This window comes from Chlorocebus sabaeus, chromosome 13 (assembly GCF_047675955.1).
Source record: "Chlorocebus sabaeus isolate Y175 chromosome 13, mChlSab1.0.hap1, whole genome shotgun sequence".
NCBI classification, from domain to species: Eukaryota; Metazoa; Chordata; class Mammalia; order Primates; family Cercopithecidae; genus Chlorocebus; species Chlorocebus sabaeus.
Window position 1 is genome coordinate 90,175,798 of NC_132916.1, and position 16,411 is coordinate 90,192,208.

Sequence of the window (16,411 nt, forward strand, 5' to 3'; positions counted from 1 at the left end):
GGCCTTTCAGGATTAGGACATTCCAGGTTTATTCAAATCCTAGAGAATAATTTGTGCCAAGGGACAAAAATCAGGACACAGGAATCTGCTGCCAAGTTCAAGTGCCATATTTGTTAGGAACAGAAACTAAGTAGAAAACCAAGGATGCCTGGAATGAAATGAGCCAAGAAAAAGAAGGATGAGAACCAAGCAAAAGTTGCTGGAAATTGCCTTGGATTTAATACAGACCATTAGTCAACATGAAAACTGAAGAAGTTAGTGTCTGATCATGACTTTGCAAAGTAACAAACAAAGTGATCTTCAGGAGAGAACAAGATGAGGAATTTAGGAGGTATGATAAGGCTTTTTCATCAGACCCTGCAGATTTGGAGAAAATGGAGCTGACCATGGACAAGTTATAAACTTGCCTAGCATTGATAAAGTATCAGCAGAGGCTGAAAACCACTAATTTTAACAAAGATAATCAGCATATTCAGTATTGTGTGGTGCTTATCTCCTTGGGAGCAGAAAGATAAGACTGGATTAATCCAAAATCAGAGATAAACTGACCAGGAGGAGCAGAGCAATAATGGGCCAAGAGTATTGAGGATGTAGGTAAAAGTGCTAAAATTACTGTATTGACCTTGTAATCTCAAGCTGATCAGGGAAGGAAAAAAAAAAGGAGAGGGCTGGAAAATTGTCACAGGTAACGGCAGAGAATCAGATGTGCCATAGAAACGTGCTGCTGAAAACAAGGTAGAATAAGCCCCTCTCCAATTATACTATGGAATGAGCCATGTAACGTGATTTTTGGTTTCTCCCTTCTGGACCTGGAGTGTCAGTTCTTCTAAAGCAGAGACTTCCCTTTAATCTCTCTTTAAACTTGGTGCCTAGGACAACGTGCTGGCATCCATAAAATACCTAATGGAATGGAGTTCAACATGTTTTTTAGGGTGGAACTGGTGGCATGATTTAAATTATCCAAAAGAGACAGAAATGAGAAAAGTCGGAAGCTGTTGTGTCCTGACTGTCTACCCCCAAAATTCATATTTTGAATACCCCAAAACGAAGTATAATGTAAGCCCAGATTCACTATAAATGATGAGATTCAAAAGTCAGAATTGAGATATACCCCAAAGAACACACCTTGCTATTGCCCTAGAGAAGTTTAGTGTGTTTAATGCCTGTGTTCTTATTGATGCAGTTAAAGTGACCAACTATTAGCAACAAACCCCAAATTGTCCTTTGTACAAAAATAGTTTATTAGGTCAGGTGCAGTGGCTCATGCCTGTAATCCCAGTACTTTGGGAGGCCAAAGTGGGAAGATCGCTTGAGGCCAGGAATTTGAGACCAGTGGGCAACATAGCAAGACCATCTCTACAACGTGTTAAAAAGTAACTGGGTTACTTGGAGGATCTGGCTATGTGGCAGCTGAGATGGGAGGATTGCTTGAGCCCAGGAGGTCAAGACTACAGTGAGCTATGATTGTGCCACTGCACTCCAGCTGGGCAAGAGTGAGACCCTTTCTCAAAAAAAAAGAAAAAGTTATTTGAAGTTATTTGCACTGTGTCTTTATTAGGCTTATATCCATATTTTTTATAACTGGTGGCCATACCATCAATAAAAACACATTTAGTGCATTAAAAAAGATGGATATGAGCAGTAACAAAAATACAGGCCAAATAACATTATCATTGTTATCATTATTAATTATTTTAGAGACAGGGTCTCACTCTGTCACCCAAGCTGGAATGCAGTGCCTAATCATAGCTCACTGCCACCTTGAACTCTTGGGCTCAAGGGATCCTCCCACTCAGCCTCCCAAATAACCAGGAGATCCTTCAGCATGTGCCACCAAGCTCAGCTGATTTGTATTACTTTCTGTAGGGATGGGGTGTCACTATGTTGCCCAGGCTGCTCTTAAACTCCTGACCTCAAGTGATCCTTCCAGCTTGGCCTCCAAAAGTGCTGAGATTACAAGCGTGAGTCTCCTCACCAAGCTGCCTTTTTTTTTTTTTTTTTTAAAGCAATGAGAGCTCACTCTGTAGCCCAAGCTGTTCTTGAATTCCTGACCTCAAGTGGTCCTCCTGCCTCAGCCTCCTGAGCTGTGATTATTGATGAGTAGCCACACCTATACTAAATAATTTTAATCAACTACTTTTTTTTTTTTTTTTTTTTGAAACAGACGTGCTCTGTTGCCAGGCTGGAGTGCAGTGGTGCCATCTCAACTCACTGCAACCTCTGCTTCCTAGGTTCAAGCGATTCTCCTGCCTCAGCCTCCCAAGTAGCTGGGACTACAGGTGCACACCACTATGGCCAACCAATTTTTGTAGTTTTAGTAGAGACGGGGTTTCACCATGACCTCGTGATCTGACCGCCTCAGGCTCCCAAAGTCCTGGGATTACAGGTGTGAGCCACTGCACCCAGCTGCAACCTGTACTTTTGTATAAAAGTAGTTGATTAAGGCCGGGCATAGTGACTCATGCCTGTAATCCCAGCACTTTGGGAGGCCAAGGCGGGCAGATCACTTGAGGTCAGGAGTTCGAGATCAGCTTGGCCAACATGGTGAAACCCCATCTCTACTAAAAATACGAAAATTAGTCTGGCGTGGTGGCATGAGCCTGTAATCCCAGCTACTTGGGAGGCTGAGGCAGGAGAATCGCTTTAACCCAGGAGGCGGATGTTGCAGTGAGCCAAGATCACGCCACTGCACTCCAGCCTGGGTGACAGAGCAAGACTCTGTCTCAAAAATCAAAATAGATAAAATAAAAACTAACAAAAGTACAGTTTGGGAATTGTTGCTATTAGTTGATTAGTTTAATTGCTTCAATGAGAACATTAGCATTAAACACACTAAACTACTCTGGAGCAATAGTAAGGTATACTCTTTGAGATATATCTTAATTCTGACTTGAATTTCATTGCTGATGGAGATTCTGAGTTTATGCTACATTTCTTTTTCAAAAGTGAATGTACATTGACTAGCCCTTAAAAAAAAAAGAAAAAAGCAACCAGGCGTGGTGGCACGCCTGTAATCCCAGCTACTCGTGAGGCTGAGGCAGGAGAATCGCTTGAGCCCGGGAGTTTAAGACCAGCCTAGGCACAGCAAGACCCCGTCTCAAGAGAAAGAAAGAGAAGGAGAGAAAGGGAGGAAGGGAGAGAAAAACAAAGAAAGGAAGGAAGGGAGGGAGAGAGGGAGACAAACATTTTTCAGTTTGGCCACATGCCCAGAAATGTCAGGATAGTTTTGAAATTCATGGACTTGTCCCCACATATTGATATAGCTCACTTTCTTGAAGGATGTTGTTTGCTTTCAATTCAATCTGTTCCTCAGGAGATTGAACCGTACTGATAGACTAAGTGTGTGATGATTCAGAAATATACTAAGGTTTGCATTCATTTGTTCATTGAACAAATATCCTGAATGCCTACCATGTATAGGTATTATCCTAGGCATGAAAGATACAGTAGTGAACCAAACAAAAACCTCGGCTCCTGTGGAACTTATATTGTAGGAAGACGAGAAGGACATTATATAATAAATAAATTATAAACTATGTTAAAAAATGAGAAGTGACACAAAAAATAGAATATGAGATATTGGGAGTGGGTTTGGGGAGATAATTAGTATTGCAGTTTCAAATGGGGATTCTCTCATCTAAGAGGCAATTGAAGTAAATGGGGTTGACAGAATAGGCTTCAATGAAAAGGTGAGATTAATTAAGCAGAGATTTAGAGGTGTGCGTAGCTCAATCTCTCACCTAACAGAGGGTGAGAGATTGATCTGTGCATATATCTGGGAAAAGCGCATTTCCATAGCAGTGGCCCATAAGAAGGAGCATGCATAGTGAGAAAGGAAGCAAGGCATGCAGCTTATGTAGGGCTTAATGTGTCATTGAAAGGATTTCACTCTTAGTCAAATGGGAACCACTGTGAAAGAAAACACAGAAACTCCAAGTATGATTCATACACATCAAAATCTACGAACCCTACCCCTAGGGCCCAGATTGTGGCCTCTAAATACCACTTACCACTAAAAGGAAATAGATCTGAGACAGGCAATGTACAAGATGAGCTTGTTGTACCTTGCTATAGCAGGTAGCAAGACTGTTAGAGTTGTGTTAAAAGAACTCAGGAGGCCAAGCACGGTGACTCACGCCTGTAATCCCAGTGAGGACTTGAGGTCAGGAGTTCGAGACCAGCCTGGCCAACATGGTAAAACCCCATCTCTACTAAAAATACAAAAATTAGCTGGGCATGGTGGCGGGTGCCTGTAATCCCAGCTACTCAGGAGGCTGAGGCAGGAGAATCGCTTGAACCTGGGAAGCGGAGGTTGCAGTAATCCGAGATCTCGCCACTGCACTCCAGCCTGGGTGACAGAGGGAGATCCATCTTAAAAGAAAAAAGGAACTCAGGAGTCAACTTGGAGAGTCTCTCACTTTCCAAAGATGGAAAATTTGACTATTATTGAGCTGTAATAGAGAAAAAGACATAAAATGTCTTCAAATCTATGAATTCAGAATGATGCTTTTAAAAACTGAATTTAATAGTGTTAAAGGATGCTAATCATCAGTTTCAGAACTGCAAATAAAGGGACTTTCCAATACCAACTGTACTGACATAATCAAATAAAAAGTGATAAAAAGTTTGTCTTTATTGATATATTCCAGTTAACAATGAAAAAAGATTGGCGTAATTCGATCATCATTTTGCAACATTCTAATGAATTAATATATATAGGCAATAAATATCAACAACTGCTAACATCCAAAAAAGAGATGATGAAATATTATATGTCCCTGAAGAAAGAATTTGACACTGCCTATTTCAGACTCTTGTCTGAAAACAATAAAAATGAATATGAATTTGATAAAGCCTCTGGATATAATTACCAATTTACAGATGACAAAGGAAAATGTTAAACTACATTACAGAGAAACAATCAGCAAAATCCAGACTATGGAAAACTCTACAAATGATTTCTATAACAAATAAATTGCAAGGAAAGAAACCAACAAGAGATGAATGGGTAACCTATAAATCAAGAAACTGAGAAGATATATCAACATTCTCAATGTTTGCATCCCAGTTGGATTCTCATTCAATATTGTAAAAAAAAAAAAAAGATAACATTTATGAGATATATGCTTAAATACAGGCTATTTCATGTATCAAAAATAATTGGGACTTTGTTAGGTGTGATAATGGCATTGTGGCTCTTTTTGTTGTTAAAGAGGCTGTATCTTTTAGACATACTGAGTTATTTATGGATGAAATGATTTGATGTCTGAGATTTGTTTCAAAATAATGCAGAAAACAAAGGAAGTGGTTGAAGGGTATAGATGAAACAAGATTAGCCTGAAGTTGATAATTGTTAATGTTGGATGATGGGCTCTTGGGAGTTTATTATACTCTTTCTCTATTTTTGTACTTGTTTGAAATTTATAGAATAAAATTTTTTTAATCTGTGAATTTTTTAAGTTGACTTAATTTCTAACAAGATACTGTGTTTCTTCACAATTTGGTTTTATTGTGTTCTAGCTAGTGCTGTAACAGAACAGGGCCGTTTCCTGCTGCCACAAACATAGCCCACCTGTCCATATAGATATATAACGTCTTCATGATTCTACAGTGCTCTCATGTGTTCTCCTAGTGATTAAATTCAGAGTATTCCAGTCAGAGCATATGCTTTAGAGACACTTTACATGCATTAAATGAAATAATGCAGACCAGGTGAGGTGGCTCACGCCTGTAATTCCAGCACTCTGGGAGGCTGAGGTGGGCGGATCACCGGATGTCAGGAGTTCAAGTCCAGCCTGGCCAACATGGTGAAATCCCATCTCTACTAAAAATCTAAAAATACAAAAAATAGCTGGGTGTGGTGGCAGGTGCCTGTAATCCCAGCTACTCGGGAGGCTGAGGAGGCAGGACAATCACTTGAACCCGGGAGGTGGAGGTTGCAGTGAGCCTAGATCATGCCATTGCACTTCAGTCTGGGTGACAGATGGAGACTCCATCTAAAAAAAAAAAAGAAAAAGAAATAATGCATATAAAATGTTTAATATAGTGCTTGTCATCATGCATTAGCTATAACTGTTAATAAAATTGGGTGTTTCAATGCATATCAGTAAACACAATATTGTGAGCCACTACGTTCGAATAAGTTAAGTCCATCAGATTCCTTCAGTTAAAAAAATATGTGATCTGTGAAGTCAGGAGTTTGAGACCAGCCTGACCAACATGGTGAAACCCCGTCTCTACTAAAAATACAAAAATTAGCCAGGCGTGGTGGCATGCTTCTATAATCCCAGCTACTCAGGAGACTGAAGCAGGAAAATCGCTTGAACGCAGGAGGTGGAGGTTGCAGTGAGCAAAGACCGTGCCACTGCACTGCAGGCTGGGCCACACAGTGAAGACTCCATCTCAAAAAAAACAAAAAACAAAAAAACCCAGCACGGCATGGAGTGATGGCTCACACCTATAATTCCAGCACTTTGGGAGGCCAAGACACACAGATGACTTGAGCCCAGGAGCCTCCCAAGTAGCTGCAACTAGCAGGCACATGCCACCACACACAACTGGCATTTTTTTTTTTTCTTTTTTCATGGAGACAGGGTCTCTCTCTTTTACCCAGGCTGGTCTCAAATTCCTGGACTCAAGTGATCCTCTCACCTCAGCCTCCCAAAGTGCTGGTGTGCTCCCACTTCACTTGGCAAGGTGAAGAACTCACAGCTGGAGAGTTTAATGCCAGCAAAGGATGTTTTGAGATATATGTGTGTGTTTTTTACATATATATATATATAAATATATACATATATGTGTGTGTTATATATATAACACACACCTATATATTATATATATTATATACATTATATATATATATATATATTTTTTTTTTTTAAGAGACAAGGTTTCTTGCTGTTGCCCAGGTTGGAGTGCAGTGGCTTGATCACAGCTCACTGTAGCTTCTAACTCTGGGCTCAAGCAATCCTGCTTCAGGCTCCCAAGTAGCTGGGGGTACAGTAACATGTCACTATGCCTGGCTTCAACGTAATAAAACTTTCCAAAATATGCTTTTTGTATTGCAACATATCTTCTATACACATCTCTTAATAAAACGCCATCTCTATCTTACGATGCTTTTACCAAAGTATAACATCAAACCCAAAATGGCTTAAACTGTACATTTTTTTTTTTTTTGGTTTTTTTTGTTTGTTTGTTTTTTCTGGAGACGGCATCTCGCTCTGTCACCAGGCTGGAGCGCAGGGGCATGACCTTGGCTCACTGCACTCTCCGCCTCCCAGGTTCAAGCGATTCTCGTGCCTCAGCCTCCCAAGTAGCTGGGACTACAGGCGAGCGCCACCAGGCCCAGCTAATTTTTGTACTTTTTAGTAGAGACGGGGTTTCACCATGTTGGCCAGAATGGTCTCAATCTCTTGACCTCCTGATCCGCCCGCCTCGGCCTGCCAAAGTGCTGGGATTACAGGCGTGAGCCACCACGCTCGGACTTTTTTCTTTCTTTCTTTTTCTTTTTTTTTTTTTTGAGACGGAGTCTTGCTCTGTTGCCAGGCTGGAGTGCAGCGGCTCCATTTCTACTCCGCAACCTCCGCCTTCCGGATTCAACTTCCACCTCCCGGGTTCAAGTGATTCTCGTGCCTCAGCCTCCCGAGTAGCTGGGATTACAGGCGCGCACCACTAAGCCCAGCTAATTTTTGTATTTTTAGTAGAGACGGGGTTTCACCATGTTGGCCAGAATGATCTCGATTTCTTGACCTCGTGATCCGCCCACCTCGGCCTCCCAAAGTGCTGGGATTACAGGCGTGAGCCACCGCGCCCAGCTCACATTTTTTTCTTTTTTGAGACAGAGTCTCTCTCTTGTCGCCCAGGCTGGAGTGCAGTGACATGATCTTGGCTCACTGCAACCTCTGCCTCCTGGTTCAAGTGAGTCTCCTGCCTCAGCCTCCTGAGTAGCTGGGATTACAGGTGCCCTCCACCACACCCAGCTAATTTTTGTACTCTTAGTAGAGACGGGATTTCGCTTTGTTGGCCAGGCTGGTCTCGAACTCCTGACCTCAGGTGATCCGCCCGCCTTGGTGTGAGCCACCACACCTGGCCAAATTTCTTAGCTCTTGTAAAAGGAAGCTCAGAGGTAATGAAAGTAAATTGATGTAAGGGCTCAGTTATTATATTAAGAACCCAGATTTGTTCCATTTTCCGCTCCATCATCCTAGGTCTGTAAGTTTTGCCCTCAGGATGGCTTCCCTCATGGTCACAAACTGGTGGCAGTAGTTCCAGACATCGTATCCAGACACAATGTTAGCCAGAGGAAAGAAGGGATGATCTCTTATTTTATTCTTCTTGAGAATGAGGAAATCTGTTCCAGAAATTTCTGACAGACCACACTTCACAGCTCATCTACCAAGATTAGATCATATATCCATTACTAAACTACTTACTATGAAGGAGAATGGCATTACTATGATTGATGTGAACCAATCATTTGGGGACAAAATGAATGTTGGGGTGTCAACCACCATGGCTTAACACAACATCTTATGCACTCCTTTTTTTTTTTTTTTTTTTTTTCCCGAGATGGAGTTTCACTCTTATTGCCCAGGCTGGAGTACAATGACATGATCTCGACACTGCAACCTCCACCTCCCAGGTTCAAGCGATTCTCCTACCTCAGCCTCCCGAGTAGCTGGGATTACAGGCATGCACCACCACGCCTGGCTAATTTTGTATTTTTACTAGAGACGAGGTTTCTCCATGACCGTCAGGCCAGTCTTGAACTCCTGACCTCAGGTGATCTGCCTGCCTCGGCCTCCCAAAGTGCTGGCATTACAGGCTGAGCCAACGTGCCCGGCCTTAAACACCCTTCTACCTGAGTATAAGTGACTAACTGGGGCTGGGCACGGTGGCTCACACCTGTAATCCTAGCAGTTTGGGAGGCCAAGGCGGGTGAATCACTTGAGGTCAGGAGTTGGAGACCAGTCTGGCCAATATGGTGAAACCCTGTCTCTACTGAAAATACAAAAAAAATTAGCTGGGTGTGGTAGTGCATGCCTGTAATCCCAGCTACTCGGGAGGTGCTTGAACCCAGGAGATGGAGATTGCAGTGAGCCAGGATCAGGCCAGCTCATTTAATTTCTATCATGACAATTGTCAACATTATTAAAAATTCTCCTACTAATTCTTTTCATTGGCAATATTGAGAGCATTTTTTTTATTCTTTTTTTATCCTTTTTTTTTTGAGACGGAGTCTCACTCTGTCACCAGACTGGAGTGCAGTGGCGTGATCTCAGCTCACTGCAACCTGTGCCTCCTGGGTTCAAGCAATTCTCCTGTCTCAGCCTCCTGAGTAGCTGGGACTACAGGCATGTGCCACCATGCCCAGCTAATTTTTGTATTTTTAGTAGAGACAGGGTTTCACTATGGCCAGGATAGTCTCGATCTTTTGACCTTCAGATCTGCCCACCTCGGCCTCCCAAAGTGCTGGGATTACAGGCGTGAGCCACCGTGCCTGGATTATTTTTTAATTTTTTTTCTTTTTTTTTTGAGACAAAGTCTCACTTGGTTACCCAGGCTGGAGTGCATGCCACCACACCTGGCTAATTTTTGTATTTTTAGTAGAAATGGGGTTTCATCATGTTGGCCAGGCTGGTCTTGAACTCCTGACCTCAAGTGATCTACCTGCCTTGGCCTCCCAAAGTGCTGCAATTACAGGTGTGAGCCACCGTGCCTGGCTGCATTTTATTTTTGTAGATATTAAATGGTTATTTAATCAATTTTAGAAATTCAGGTTGCCTTGAATTTTATCAGGATGACAAAGTTTATAGTAATAAATAGTCCAAATGTTTAATGGTACACTGTTTATCTCTGGACAGTAGAATAATCTCTAGCTAGTGGGTTTATATTACCATTAAAAAATTAAACCTCTCTGGTAATCTATCCTCTCATATCCATTTGCAGTCATTCTAGTCTACACTACCCCCCAACATGGCCCTCTCTCTCTCAATCTTTCCACTGCACAGTCTACAGGGATAAGAAACTACCCCCATCTCCTCGACCTTTTTTTGTGGGCATGCATTTCTTCCACCTCCTTGCCCTAATTAAAATCTGATTCTTCCCTTCTTAGGGTACTGCTTTCTCTTGCTGCAGCTTGCTTCCTTCCTCAGGTATGAAGTTAAGGTTAGTATCTTCCTTGCTCTGTACTGCCACTTCTTTTCTTTTGAGACAGAGTCTTACTCTGTCACCCAGGTGGAGTGCAATGGCACAATCTTGGCTCACTGCAACCTCCCTCCCAGGTTCAGGAGATTCTTATGCCTCAGCCTCCCTAGTAGCTGGGATTACAGACGCATGTCACCACACCCAGCCAATGTATGTATTTTTATTTTTTTATTTTATTTTATTTTTTAAGATGGAGTCTTGCCCTGTTGCCCAGGCTGGAGTGCAGTGGCACGATCTCGGCTCACTGCAGCCTCCAACTCCCAGGTTCAAGTGATTCTCTGCCTCAGCCTCCCAAGTAGCTGGGATTACAGGTGTGTGCCACCACACCCAGCTAATTTTTATATGTTTAGTAGAAATGGGGTTTCACCGTGTTAACCAGGCTGGTCTTGAACTCCTGACCTCAAGTGATCCACCTGCCTCTGCCTCCCAAAGTGCTGCAATTACAGGTGTGAGCCGCCATGCCCGGCTTAATTTATGTATTTTTAGTAGAGACAAGGTTTCGCCCTGTTGGCCAGGCTAGTGTTGAACTCCTGGCCTCAAGTGATCTGCCCGCCTCAGTCTCCCAAAGTCTGGGATTACAGGCGTGAGCCACCATGCCCAGCCTCCCTACTGCCACTTCTTAACAATTACTCCTCCATCTTTATGTAAAACCCCTTGATCTTTTCATGTTCATGTCACCTGGCTTGTCACCTTTTGTCTTACTTCAAGGCTATCATTTTCCTACTTGGTGGTTACTGCCCCTTATTAATTTTGAAGAGTTTGAGACCAGGTTCGTGGCTCTATTCTGTAACATCTGTTTCTAATATTCACAAGTCAATGTCCAAACAATTTGGTTTATCATTTCTTTGACTTCCTCCACTTTCTCCCTCCACTTCCTCCCTTTTTACCAGGGATTCCACTGTCCCACAGAGAGCCATGGATAAAATTCAAGAAGTCTGTGAACTTGGACAGGGGAAAATATGTATACTTTTACTAAACACTAACTGAAATTTAGAATTTCCTTCAATAACAAATGTAGACTGTACACCACAGTAGTACTAGCAATATCTATGGGTTTGTCACCAATAGAAAGCACAGCTGTTTTTTTCCAAAGAGTCATCTGCATCCCCATGTTTACTGCAGCACTATTCACAATAGCTAAGATATGAAACAAACCTAGGTGTCCAACAACAGATAAATGGATAAAGAAAATTTGGGCTGGACACAGTGGCTCACACTTGCAATCCCAGCACTTTGGGAAGCTGAAGTAGGAGAATTGCTTGAGCCAAGGAGTTCAAAACCAGCCTGGGCAACGTAGCAAGAATCCATCTCTACAAAAAATTTTAAAAATTAGCTAAGTACAGTAGTGTGCGCCTGTAGTCCTAGTTCCTTGGGAGGCTGAGGTGGGAGTATCACTTGAGCCCAGGAGATTGAGGCTGCAATGAGCCATGCAGTGAGCCATGATAGCACCACTGCACTCCAACCTGAGCAACAGAGCAAGACCCTGTCTCAAAAGAAAAAAAAAAAAAGGAAAACGTGGTGTATATATACACAATGGGCTACTATTCAGTCATAAAAAAGATTACATCATGTCATCTGCAGTAACATGAATGGAACCAGAAGACACTATGTTAAGTGAAATAAGCCAGGAACAGAAAGTTAAACACAACACATTCTCACTCATGTGGAAACTAACAAAAGTTGATCTTGCCGGGCACAGTGGCTCACCCCTGTAATCCCAGCAATTTGGGAGGCAGAGGCAGGTGGATCACCTGAGGTCAGGAGTTCGAGACCAGCCTGGGCAACAAGGTGAAACCCCATCTCTACTAAAAATACAAAAATTAGCCAGGTGCGGTGGTGGGTGCCTGTAATCCCACTTACTCAGGAGGCTGAGGCAGGAGAATTGCTTGAACCCAGGAGGCAGAGGTTGCAGTGAGCCGAGATCGCGCCATTGCACTCCAGCCTGAGGGACAAGAGTGAGACTTCGTCTCAAAAAAAAAAAAAAAAGTTGATCTCATAGAAGTAAAATGTAGAACAAAGGATACTAGAGGTTGGCAGGGCTATGGGAAATGGGAAGATAGGGAGAGATTTGTTAAAGGATATAAAATTAAGGCTGGTTGTGGTGGCTCATGCCTATAATCCCAGCACTTTGGGAGGTCAAGGTGGGTGGATCACCTAAGGTCAGGAGTTTGAGATCAGCCTGACCAACATGGAGAAACTCTGTCTCTACTAAAAATACAAAAAACTAGCTGGGCATGGTGGTGCATGCCTGTAATTCCAGCTACTCGGGAGGCTGAGGCAGGAGAATCGCTTAAACCTGGGAGGCGGAGGTTGTGGTGAGCCGAGATTGCACCACTGCACTCCAGCCTGGGCAACAAAAGCAGAACTCTGTCTCAAAAAAAAAAAAAAAAAAAAGATACAAAATTATAGCTAGGTAGAAGGAATAAGTTCTAGTGTTCTATACCACTGTGGGATGACTATAGTTAAACAATAATATATACTTTCAGATAACTTGAAGGAGGATATTGAATGTTCCTAACACAAAGAAATGATAAATGTTTGAGATGATGGATGTGCTAATTGCCCTGATCTGATGACTATACATTATATATATTGAAACATCACTATGTACCCCCACGAATATGTACAATTATAATATGTCAACTTAAAAACATTTAAAAGTGAAAAAAAAAAAATCCAAAACACACAAGGAACTGAGCCAGCATGAATAAGAATTAGCAAAATCTTCAAACCTCAAGACCAGACTCACAAGGACTTCAGATACAGAAATTTTAAATAAAAATTATGAAATGAGTATGTTAAAATGTGTAAAGAAATAAAGGGAGACATTGGTATATGATACAGAAATAAAAGACCATCAAAAATAATTCGTATGACATGAAAACAATCAAATAGACATTCTGGAATAAAACATATATAATGGACAGGAGTGAATGTCCCTAGGCTCCTGACCTCTCTGCATTTACAAGTAGTCTGAGCGAGAAAATGCTGGAAGACCTCAGAAGCCAAGTGGAAGCCCCAGAGTGAAGCCAGGAGGGCCTTCATTTCAGACTCAGCAGCTGCCCACGGTCGTGGTTGACACACTGCTGTAGCATGTGTGCTGCCTGAACACTGACTGGCCATCCCCACAGCCCAGAACACTGGCATCATCTGTACTATCAGCCCAGCTTCCTGATTGGTAGAAATGTTGATTATTAAGTCTGGAATTAATATGGCTTGTCTGAACTTTTGAGTACCACGCAGAGACCATAAAGAACGTGTGCACAACTCTGGAAAGCTTTGCTTCGAACCCCAATCTCTAGCGGCTAGTTGCTGTGGCTCTGGACACTAATGGGCCTGAGATCCCAACTGGGCTCACACAGAGCAGTGTCCCCATGGAGGTGGAGCTGAAGAAGGGAGCCACCTTCAGATCACACTGGATAATGCCTACATGGAAAACTATGATGAGAACTTCCTGTGGCTGGACTACAAGAACATTTGTAAGGTAGTGGAAGTGGGCAGCAAGATCTACAGATGTAATAACTTATTTCTCTGCAGGCAGAGCAGAAAGGTACTGACCTCCTGGTGATAGCAGTGGAAAATGGTGGCTCCTTGGACAGCAAAAAGGGTGTAGACCTTCCTGGTGGCTGTGGACCTGCTTGCCATGTCAGAAAAGGACATCCAGGATCTGAAGTGTGGGGTAGGATTGGATGTGGATATGGTGTTTGCCTCTTTCATCCACGTGGCATCTAATGTCCATGAAATTAGAAAGGCAATTATTGCACATTGGAGCAAGCTGCCCACTTGCCCACCGGAGTTAGGCTCTTACCTTCCCACAGGAACTAAGACCCACAGCTATTTTTATATATCTTACAGTTCAGATCAGACACAAATATGTAAACCTCTACATTACTTCTATGTAGAAATTATGTTTCTCTTTAAGCCTGTCACAGATTTTGTTATTTAATGCAAAGAAGCACATATATTACTATGGGACACTTTTGGTTTGTTTAAATATTTTGATAGTTGTATATTAATGTAAAGGGTTTCATTTGTAATCTTGTACAGACAGTCCCCAACTTACAATGGTTCAACTTATGATTTTTCATCTTTACAGTAGTGTGAAAGCAATACATTTTCAGTAGAAACTGTAGGTCAAATACTCATAAAATCATTGTGTTTTTCACTTTACTGCAATATTTAATAAAGCATATGAGATATTCAACATTTTAACTTTGCATTAGATGATTCTGCCTAATTATAAGATAAAGTAAGTGTTCTGAGCACATTTAAGGTAGACTAGGAAAACTATGATATTCAGTAGGTTAGTTATATTAAATGCATTTTCAACTTACAATATTTCCAGTGGGGTTTATTGGAACATAACTTCATTGTAAATTGAAGAGCATCTTTTATGCATTTTAAAATATTTTTTGAGAAGGAGTCAATAGGCTTCATCAGACTGGCAAAGTGGTCTATGGCAAGAAAAGTTAAGGACCTCTGCATTTCATATCAAATTCTACTTGTTTTTAACTTCCCTTCCTATCCAGCCTAATTTCAAGGTTTATTGGTGGCCCTCTTATGCAATATTCCCAACTTCCTTACCCTGTCTTCTTTCCTGGGCAACTACTGAAATCACTTTTGCAAAAATTATAACAATGAGAGAAATCTAACATAACTGACTCTATCTTACTTCTAACCTCACAAGGCCTAACTACTCTTGCTCATTCTCGGGCATAGTTCAAACTAACTATGGGAAGAATTTAGTTGATAGTTTAAAGCAAGGATGATAGCAGTCCCTTCTTAAAGCTAACCCCTTATTGTTCAGGAACCAAAACTGCCTCCCTAAAGCTAATGAAAGTCCACAATGTTAGAATTATGGGAGTGGCTTGAATTCTGTGAAGACGTAGACACAGTTAAACGATAACAAGCCATTGTTCCCTCGCTTACTTTTCTGTAATTGTTTACTGTTCAGGAGTTACATAGCTGGAGGTCACAAGATTTGTAACCCTAATTGCTCCTATAAATAACATTACTATTGTAAAATCTAAAACTGGTCTTTGAGATATTTTTCAGACTTTGGCATCCTGGCAGATGCTAGCTGTACCTGTGGCCCATGCCAAAGAACTGACTCTATGGGTCCTGTGATTCCCTGACACCCCCCCCACCCCATGCAGAAACTGATTCAGGGCACAAAGACAGTTTCAAAGTCCCTATGATTTCATCCCTAACCAATCAACAGCATTCATTCTCTAGACCCAGCCCACCAAATTATCCTTCAAAACCCTAGCCTCTGAGTTCTCCGGGAGGAAGATTCAAGAAATATCTCCCATCCTTCCATCCAGTTACCTTGCTATAATTAAAATCTCTGCTGCAACACTGCCATCTCATTGTATTGGCTTTTCTGTGAAGTGGGCAAGAAGAATCCATTGGTCTGTAACACTATCTGGAAAAACCTAGCTATGGGTTGATTCAACCAATTGCCTTTCCCAATAACATGCCAGTATTACTGAGCCTTGCTGCCTAAATCATATGGCAGTGCAGACTTATGCCACCATAAATTTATGGTCTCCAACTCAACCAGGTTCTCAATACTACAGGCGATTCTTGTTTCCCTTATCAGTTTTCTTTCTTTTTTTTTGAGATGGTGTCTCATTCTGTCACCCAGGCTGGAGTGCAATGGCATGGTCTCGGCTCACTGCAACCCTGCAACCTCCACCTCCCAGGTTCAGTGATTCTCCCACCTCCTCAGCCTCCTGAGTAGCTGGGACTACAGGCACGTACCAACACACCCAGCTAATTTTTGTATTTTTAGTAGAGACAGGGTTTCACCATGTTGGCCAGGCTGGTCTCAATCTCCTGACCTCATGATACATCTACGTCAGCCTCCCAAAGTGCTAGGATTACAAGCATGAGCCACCACGCCCAGCCACTTTGTCAGTTTTTGTTCCTCAGACTTCCTTTCTCCTCCACATCTCTTCACTCCTTCCTCCCCTATCTCAATTCTTTCCTCACCTAAAAATATGATTTTACCTCCCTCTTCATGGAGAATTTTGATGTTGTCAGACAACACAATTTCCTTACACCAGTTTTCACATGTATCCACTGTTTTTCATTTCCCTCTCACTACAATAGAATGGTGTCCTCTGGGGTAAGGCAAATTTCTCCTCCAGTGCTCTGATTCACATTCATTCATTCATTCATTCAACAAATACAGAATTTA

The 16,411-nt window shown here is 42.0% G+C and overlaps 1 pseudogene; it reads left to right on the forward strand.

Moving 5' to 3' along the window:
• The first annotated feature begins 315 nt into the window (after positions 1 to 315).
• Positions 316 to 14,248, forward strand: LOC140708574 (pyruvate kinase PKM pseudogene; annotated as a pseudogene).
• Positions 14,249 to 16,411: the final 2,163 nt, after the last annotated feature.